Source organism: Seriola aureovittata, chromosome 8 (assembly GCF_021018895.1).
Source record: "Seriola aureovittata isolate HTS-2021-v1 ecotype China chromosome 8, ASM2101889v1, whole genome shotgun sequence".
In the NCBI taxonomy this organism is placed as follows: domain Eukaryota; kingdom Metazoa; phylum Chordata; class Actinopteri; order Carangiformes; family Carangidae; genus Seriola; species Seriola aureovittata.
Genome location: NC_079371.1, coordinates 24,680,853 through 24,690,714, shown reverse-complemented (window position 1 = coordinate 24,690,714; position 9,862 = coordinate 24,680,853). Strand labels below are relative to the sequence as shown.

The window sequence follows — 9,862 nt, the reverse complement described above, 5'->3', positions numbered from 1 at the left end:
TGAAAAATTTTACTTTACTTTACACTATGGAGGTGTTTCTTTATGCTTATATGTGACACCAACACTGCACAAAAAGTCCATGGAGAAGTCTATAAACACTTTAAGGGAATATAAAACAGTAGAAAAGCTGGAATACATTTCTTTCTTTCTTTCTTTCTTTCTTTCTTTCTTTCAAACAAATGCAATGTCAACAAAAATGCAACCACATATTGCATATTGTTTTTGTGGCAACAGGAGATTCTTTCTTCTTTCAACATGACAACACTCCCATCCAAGAAAAGTTTTATGTGACTTTGCTAACTTCAACCCCATCTAAATCCCTGCAAAATACTATACTGTGCACACAGATTAAAAACAACCAAGCAAACGATCATCTTTTAGGACTTTGTACATGTTGGTTTACTGCCAGGTGTCCACATACTTTAAATGCAACTTTTTATTTATATCCTGTGCTGTATATATGAGACATATGTTGTATCGCAGTCTATTTTTTCAGTGACTCAACAAACATTGTAATTTTCAAATTTTTCAAATGTGTCTGCAGCAGCAATGAAAATCTCTATCAAGTCTCCAGAGTGTCGCCCAGAGAGCTGACTGTCACCTCTGCACATAAGGTTTTCATGATACATCTTCAAAATGTTCAAAAATATTATATTATAAAAATGTTCATTTCGTTTGATGTTGACCCACAGGTCGCCTCCTTTGAAATGCATGCTGGGTGCAAGTACAAAGCGGTACGTGCTAGAGCCACCAGCACAGCCTGGCAGCTCTGCTGACTCTCATAGGATCCACTGGTTGCAGGCAAGGATACAGTTCGCCTTAGGACGTTAAGTCAAGGTTCCCCTCTTCAGACATCACTCTTTTTTTCCCAGCCGGAGCCTGAAGCGAAACAGCCTAGTTGATGGCGGAACATTTAAAGGATTTAGTATTTTTTTAACTGTGTCATCCCCTCTGCTGTGTTTAGTCTTTTAAAAATAAAGCCTGAAGGAAAAGCCGGGACACCACTGCTGTTACATGCGCATCTTTGTTTATCTGCAATCACACTTGCTCCAAGATGTTTGTCATAATCTGGAAATGTATTAGACCAGACACATGCTTGTCCTCCCTGACTCTCCATAATGTGACTGAGGGGGTATCATGTCCTTGTTTTGTTGTTTTAGGACAGTATGTTGCATGGAGGCATTTGCTCGAGGATTTCAAACATGTCATCCATGGGTGAATGAACACACCGCACTTCTACCACATATTCATGTCTCCATATTGATGTAATTTACTTAAATGAAGTATTTATGGGACAATTTTTTTAAGAACTGGCTGAGGATGATGGAATCTTGGTATCTTATTCATTTATGTCTAAGCTCTCTGGAGCTCTAGGAACAACAGGTCAGTGAGCCAATCAGAAAAGAGGAAGCTCTGGGCCTCTCTTCTGATTGGCTGACTATTCCTGAGCGATCAAATAAAAATATATCAGATTTCAGGTAAACACACAGGGAAACCAAATCCTGCAAGGTTGTATGGTGGGTCCGGGTGGGCGGGGCTTGGGGCGTCGCTGACACTAGGGAGTGCTTTGTTGTGACATCACAAAATTACAGGAAGTCCTGACAGCTGTTTTTAAGGCTCAGTTTCTGAATACAGGCTGTGTGCATTTCTCTGTGGACTGAGCGCTTTGATACTTTCACAGTATTAATATAGAATAGAATATAGACCTGCTTTATATTCAAATGACACATGGACATCTACCTTTATACTATATGGGAACTTTTTAAAACAGCAACAACAAAAAGGAGTTTAGTATTGTGGGTCTGGGTGGTCAATGCTGGGGACATCAATAAGTGTAGTAACTGCATAGCTGTGACATCACAGTTACTGTAGCCTGAATACAGGCTGTGTGCATCATCTGGATTGAGCATTTTAATACTTTCACAGTGGTAATATAGCAGTTCGATCTGCTTTATAATCAACAAAGACATGGAAATCTCACATTCTACAACATGGGACCTTTAATGGTGAATAAAAAAAACACTGAACTTGTACTGAAAAAAATATTCAAATTTTCACTTCGTTTTATTTTACTTCTCCCGCCGTTATTCAGCTTATCTGCCATTCTTCATTCTCCCACCTCCAATTGACTCACACGCTGTAATAAATTAATTTTCGCAACGTTATTCAAAAATTTAAGGCAGTCATAACAGAAATTTAATTCATGCATATGCGAAGTAACCTGAAATGAGCTGGAAACACATTTGAGTGTGGCAGCCCGCGGTGTCAAGGCTGCTGGCTGGATGGCTTGTCTGATGTAATTGACTTTCCACAGTCTTTCCTGTCACTCTCCACTGTAATTTGATAGGCTCATGCAGAGAGGAGCTTTGAGAAAAAGTACACTCGGTAATGAAAAAGAAAATCTGTGTCACAGGTAGAGTGTGTTGATAATCTGTGAGTAATGGTGCATATGAAGCTAGGAGAATAGTTAAACCTGTGCTTCTGCTGCAGCAGTCCACTGGAGCGAGCAACGGAAGACGAAAAAATACTTTTCACACCCTGCAAATGAAGGAATGCCAATTTTTCCTTAACATAAACTGAGCCAGTAGATGGTGCTATTCTGTAGGTGTGACCTGTTGCTTGCAGAGGAAATACAATCCCTGCCTCATTACTGTTTGCAGAACTCCGTATAAGAAGCTGAAAGAAAACTCATTTAAGGTAAATCAATTCAGATAGCTGTTGAGAATCGTGGTGCATTTCATTCAAACTACACTGATTGAATGTTTGGATACTTGGGGCCAGCTGAACAAGCTGTAATCACCTTATAAAGTTGGTGTGGTGAGCTTGTTAGCAAACAGTTGCTTATTCAGAAATCCCACAGACACAGAGCAGCATTAGCATTCATTCCATTTCATTTCTCTCCCCCTTGAGGAATGTACGTCCAATATTCACTTTCCTTTAACCGTGCATTGCTCTTCACTAACTTTCCACTGTGTTTACCGGCTGATGTCGACCTGTGTCTGTCTGCTGTTTTGTGCTGAGAAGGTGGAGAACTGTGGGGTTTTGAGAGATGTTACTCTGAGACCCGTTGTCCGCTGCTGCCAAAATCGAAGAGACCAAAAGCTGAAACATTGAAATCAGCGAGTGAGAGCTGAAAGATGCTAAAACGCTTCTCTATGTCTTTGTAACTGCAAGTGCAACCGCTTGATCCATTCCTACTATACAGAGATTAAAGGTCCTATCTTACTCTTGCAAGTGTCTTCACAAGTGTAACAATTTTTGAATGATGACAATGCTCATCCAGGTGCCACATGAATTTATTGTGCTGTAAATACAACAGAAAGAGAGTCTTAGGCGAGAACCGCCTACTAACGTACTATTCATACTAAGTGTGACGTCAAAATGAGTATGTAGTGCATTCCAACTGCATAGTTTAAGAATTTTGTGTTCGTGTGAAATACCCGGATTTATACTAGATTAGTAAGAATTTCTGAGTATGCACTGTGAGCATACTGGACTTACTGAACTGCCCCATGATGCATTATGGCTCTTCAAAATATGATGGCGGGCTACGAGGCTCCTGGCACTAACCAGCGACAAATCGTGCACAAATGTGAGTAACCAAACTGTAATACTTGTATGGTTTGTATGTGGTCAGGTAATGTTTGAATGATGATTTTGCATTCATAATGAACTTAACTTTATCGTTGTTGGAATTGCATGTACCGCTCGACTGCCCTATTAGCCTACATACTAATTTAGCATAAAGGTTAGCTAGTTGGCTAATAACAGCGAGTAACTGTGATTAGCAACACTGTACGTTGTCCGTTTCCGCAAGGGACTGATGAAGATACAGGGCGCCTCATTAAATGGAGGGTTGAGAATGAAGAGAGCTTCAGGGGCAGGAGAAATGCTGCAGTGAAAAGCTTTGAGTAAGAAAATGAACCATCAAGTGTTGTCATTTTCATGGTCATAGCACCTTTTATGTTCTGCTCTTATATTTTGCAGCTGAATGATGCTTGGGTGTAAAGTATAGTTAGGGGAGACTGCTCTCCTGAGATTTATAATTGTACATAATTTGCAGGTGACAAAGTCGTTAAGGGATCCTTGCAATGACCATATTGTTGTCAAATTTTTTGTGTAAATGCTCATCCCCTGTCAAACGTTTATACCAATTTGACCAATGTTATGCTTGTGTAGGATGTTAATCAAAGAGGGTGGAGGGAAAGGTGGAGGCTGGGTGGGCAAAAAAAAAAAGGAGAACCTGAAGCTAAAATACAAGGTGAGTTGAAGTATTGAAAGCACTACAGTCTTGACGTTTAGCACAAAAGCAATGTGATGATGATGTTCGCCTGATTATTTTGACGAAAGTAAACATCAGCCAGGCTGGGCTGGGTAACAATATATGATGATAAGTGGTGAAAAGTTTTGCTAAATAAATGATTATCACATGACTGCTGTGCATGTTTTATAGGAGCTGAAAGCGCCACGGACTGATGTGAGCACTGAGGGAGGAGAGGCCACTGCTGCAAATTGGAAGTGGTTTGATGCCATGAATGAGGTGATGGGGTAGAGACCATCTATCACCCCACCAAATCTCATCTCCTCATCCATGGTATCAATTGCTGCAGCAGACCACTGCTCTCCTCCTGTGAGAGAATATAGGTCACCAGGAAAGAGGAAGCGTGGGTCCGAGTGGCTCACATTCCTCACAGAAGTCCAGGAGAGAGGGGTGGGGGTCAGAATAAAGGGAAGAGAGGAAAGAGAGAGAGGACCTAGAGAGAGAAGAGAGGACAGAGAGAGAGAAAGAAAAGAGGAAGCGATAAGGCACATTGAAAGGAGGGACAGAGAGTGGAGAGAATTTGCGTGATTGACCAACGTATAAACTTCCAAATACAATGTTGCATTTAGAGCGTCATTACTCTGCAGTGGTTTGAGACTAGAGACATGCTGTTTTTTTGTGTTAAACTAGCGAAACACAGATTTCCAGCAAGGCCCTGTTTGTCCATGAAAGATATTGACCACGGTCAACACACTAATTTGTGAATTTGTAAAAGATTTTGATTCGCCTGGCACATTGTATAGCATGCATATCAATTCTCATCTGCCATCTTTGCTGATAACGTTTCGAGTCACATTTCTGAATCAGACACTCTTATTGGCTCCAGTGGGTGCCCTCAAAGCCAATCAAGGTGTCTGATTCAGAGGCTTCGCTTAGAGCTGCTAGCATGTTCTGAGCTCGAAGCAAGGAGAATTTGGTTGAAAAGTTTATTTTAGTTAATGGAAAGAGACAAATATGAGAGAAACAATATATTTAAAATATAAGAGAAAAATACGGCAAGCAAGACGCTCAGTGTAGCTGAGGCATTGGAGCTGAAATATCAAGGTGTTGATGTCGGAGAAAATGACTCAGCGCTTGAGTCGTGCTTCTCACAGGACAAGAGGAATTTTGGTGATGGGACAGATCCTTACAAGGACATGTATGTAATGCTATGAAATTATCCAAATTGTGATGGATTTTGTGTGCTGTGTTTTACCTGTAAGCAATACTGACCATTACAGCATGTAAACAGACTATTATTGTAAAATAGTGTATGCTGGAAGTGAATGTGAAACAAACCAAATAGTACTGTAAACTATTTTAGTCATTTCAAACCCTCCAGAAGTCTGTGTGGGTGAACACACAGAGGTGATGGGGGTTGTTGTTTGTAACAGTTTACAGTTGTGGTAGAGGAGGTGGCGGTGGAAAGTAAAACAGACAGTGACAGAGGTGTTTGAATGGAGGGAGGTGGGTGAGACCACTTGGGAAGTCTATGTGTGTTTTGGATAAGGCTTTTGGGTAACTATTATTACCCAGTTACACAGTAGTTTTATTAATTTGTCATGTCTTATAGTGCGGATACTGATGTGGTGGACCGAGTAGGAGAAGGAGGAGAAGAGAAAGGCCATCTCCCCCTGACCAACCTCAGATATCCCCGCCTGCACAGATGTCTCCTCCGGGACCTCCACCTCAGCCCACCTCGTCCAGAGACAGTCCCAAGAGGAGACGGGGAAGAAAAACAACCCCCTCACCCCAATGTCCCTGAACAGGCACAGCCCACAGCAGGGGATGTGATCAAGGCCAGGTTACAAGGCCACCAACCCAGCCAGGTTCTACATCGAAGACGGAGACAGATGCTGACATTTCGCCTGATCTCCCAAGGTTCACTCCAAAGCTCAGTCCTGTTGTGCAGCCACCACTTCTTCGAGTCAACAACACAAGCCCGCTGGAGACATTCAAAACTTTTTTTTTGATGACAGGACTGTAAAAACCATCACCCACAACACAAACGAAGATTCTCCTCGCTTGGATGGACATCACTCCTGTGGAGTTTCTCATAATCTTTGGACTGCTGATATTGAGAGACACGGAGGGCAAAAATGTCCCATTTCCCGTTTCAAACAGATTCATGACCCTCTCATGCATTTTTGCATGAGTGAAAAAAAAGGCACACAGGAATATGATCCCAATATGACTCAATTCAAAATTCCTGTGTACAATCCTCTTCAAAGCTCATCTGTGGATAAAGGATTGTTGCAACAAAAGGCCAAACTCAGACTGACATTGTACCTTAGGCTCAAGTCATCCAAATAGAGTATCAAACTCTTTGTTTATGAGTGGAAAAGGTGTTTTGAAGGTCACTACTGAAAAAGGATTTCAGTCTTGATCTGCCTTTGGTTTGACTGTTTTTTGGACTTTTGGAATTTGTTTGGACTCTTCGTTTAGACTTTTGGTTTAATTCCTGTTTTATTTTGAATCCATTGATCTTGTGTGTTGACCTTTGTTTCACTTCCTGTCATTTCGTTTTTTCCCAATCAGTGATTGTCTGCCCTGCCCTAGTCCCTGTGCTCCCTGTTGTCTTTGTCAGTTCATCTGACAGTTTTGCAATTGTGAAGTTTCCCCTTTATCTCAGTGTTTTGGATTTTCATGTTTTGCTTCTGTTTTGCCCCTGTCAAGTTTGCTAATGTCTCCTGGTGCTTCTGGTTTTTTGGTCCTATGTTTTTGAATTGTGTTTTGCAAGTCACCTTTTATTATTAAAAAACTATTTTTGTTTCTGGTTACAATATATACTATGACAACTTCTACACCGACCCAGCTCTTCTCAAACATACCTGAGGGGCCCGGGCTTTGGCGCATGTGGCACCTACCGTGAAGGAAGATTGGGGACCCCAACAGCAAAAGAAAATGCTCCCACAAAGAAGTCGTCAAGAGGCTCAATAAGGTGGGTAAGAGATGGCAAACTTCTCTTTGTTAAGTGGATGGACACATACGAGGTGACAGTGTGTTCCACTATTCACACTGCATACCTTGGGGAAAGGAGGACCAACGTGGATACGAGAATAGAGCGATTCTAAGACCTACCCCTGTCTGACGGACCAGTAAGGACATGCAAGATTTGGACTTGTCTGACCAGCTCATGGGATATTAGTTGGAGCACCACAAAACCATGAAATGGTACAGACATCGCTATAAACGGCCACAGTCTCCACAGAGAAATGCATGAAGCACTAGGGGCCTCATTTATAACCATTGCATATCCATCCATTATTCGGGATCGTGTCACGGTGGCAACAGGCTAAGCAGGAGGTCCCGGACATCCCTCTCTCCAGCAACACTTTCCAGTTCCTCCTGGGGGATCCTGATGCGTTCCCAGGCCAGAAGGGATATGTAATCCCCCCCAGCGAGTTCTGGATCTATCCCTGGGTCTCCTCCCAGTCGGACATACCCAGACATGTCTATGCTCTGTTTCCTTTTTTCATATACCTATAAATAATGACTTTGGAAAAGGATAATGCTTTCCATGGGAAACCCCTGCATTGTGTACATCTCCACTGTATAACTCGTGTTAACTCTAGCTAGGAGAATAAAACTCATTTTAGATATTCTTCAGTTAAATTAATTCAGACTACAGAGTCTCTGGTTGGATTTTATTAAGGCAGCATAATATTAACTTCCAAATTATATTGATTTATTGTTTGCTTTACATAATTATTTTTGTCCAACATGCACAAACAAACAAACAACTTCCATTCAAAAGTAAAATAGCAAACTGACAGTAAACAGGAAGTAAAACGTATTGTTTATTACATGAGTCTAACCTAGGGGGAAATTAAAAGTTGAACTAAAAGAAAAGAGGAATTAAACAGGTCATGCTACATGCAATAGCTAATAGTGTTTGTGGACACAGCAATCCTTTATATGCTTGTTACCTCTACAAGCTGAAACAGAAGTTGACCTTCACGCTGAGCTGAGGCGTATCAAAGAGGAGCAGCAGCCTCTGTTGGTGCAGAGACAGCAGGGGAGGGTCTGTGGAAGAAACTAATGAAATTCACTGGAGAGCAGTGATCCACTGACCGGCTGCTGCTCCCGGTGGGATCAGAACACTGAAAGGCAATGAAGCGAAAGATCTCTCTGATGGAGGACCAACACAATGCTGCGAGACTGATGCGCTCCGCTCACAGGTCGCCAGCACACCATTACTCTTACCTGCTCAGTCCAGCCCACCATGCTCCAGTGGCCACACATGGAAGCTGAATTCTGCTTTGGTTTTGAGAAAGTGGCGCAGTTTAAAATCTGGGTTTGCTTAAAACTGAGTAGTTCATTAATAATCATAACCATAGGCCAGACTGAGCCTCAGACTGAACTGTTCTTAGTTAAAGCTCAGTTTATCTGGACACTTTAGTAGACTACTTAATCTCATAGATGGTTATCAGCTAGAAATGAAAAACAAAATCACTGCTAAAAACCTTGGGTATAGGCTACTACTTGACTTAAAAACTTCCCAATTTGCCATTATTTATACCTTATTACTTTTTAATAAAATGCTTTGGCCAATTCGGTCCAAGACGGAATCTGTCAATAAGATAATATAATCGCAATGAGTTCTCATCAGGGGTTCCCTCCCCTAAAATTGACAAATAATGTCAAGTTTTGATGTTAATTGTATCATTAAACAAATGTTAAAATGTCTGTTAAAAGTCAGTGCAGTGTATGCTAAGGTGTAAATACTAAGGAAACCTACAGAGTGCTGCAGGGATGACGTATTTTTGTAGGTCAACCTGGATGCTAGCATCACTCTGGTTCACTCCGGCCAATGGGAGTTTTACTTTGGCTTTTGGATTACTGCAGAAGATAAGACCTTTCTTCTGTCTTTAGGGGGATAAGGAATTAGGATAGCCTAAATACCACCAGAAGTAAAAAGCTAATGTTAGGCTATAAACATACTACACCACAGTCACATGACTTCAACGTCACCACCACTAAACTTCCAACTTGTAGTTTGATTAAGCTCTTACCACTTCTACAAAAGCTTTTCCTCTTACAAAGTTAGTAATAGTTTGCAAAAGTACAAGTATAAAATAAGCAGCAACCTCAAAGGCTGAAAAACACAGAAGTACCAAAAACTGTTCTTCTTCAAATGGGTCTAGGGTCTGGCTCCAAAATTGAGTCAATCCCCATAGACTCTCATGTTAAAATGTCCAACTTTACAGCAGACATAAACACGTTTACAGCCTGGAACAAAAACTGGTCTTTATAGCTATTTTCTTCCTTCATGACAACTGTATGGGGGGGTGAGTTTTTATATATATAACTCACTCCTTTAAATTTAATTAAGGCTCAAAGTTCTGCATAACTGAGTGTGTGACGCTTTGAGTGACAGGTGGGTGAGCGTGCCAGAAGCCAGAAGGAACCGAAATTTCAGCTCCACATGTGCTCCTACTCTTTGCCCATTTATGGATTAGCCGGAAGTTCAGTGGAGTCAGGTACTGGCAAGATGGCAACTATGGCAACTGTGGAAACGGCCCACTCTGAGCTTAAGAACTACCCTTCAGAAAACCGATG

The 9,862-nt window shown here is 41.5% G+C and overlaps 1 long non-coding RNA gene across 1 annotated transcript; it reads left to right on the top strand.

Moving 5' to 3' along the window:
* Window positions 1-2,662: 2,662 nt before the first annotated feature.
* On the top strand, window positions 2,663-7,085 carry LOC130173820 (uncharacterized). The gene is made up of 2 exons (XR_008828502.1): window positions 2,663-2,697; window positions 5,874-7,085. It is a non-coding gene; the product is annotated as an uncharacterized LOC130173820 (long non-coding RNA).
* The last annotated feature ends 2,777 nt before the right edge of the window (window positions 7,086-9,862 follow it).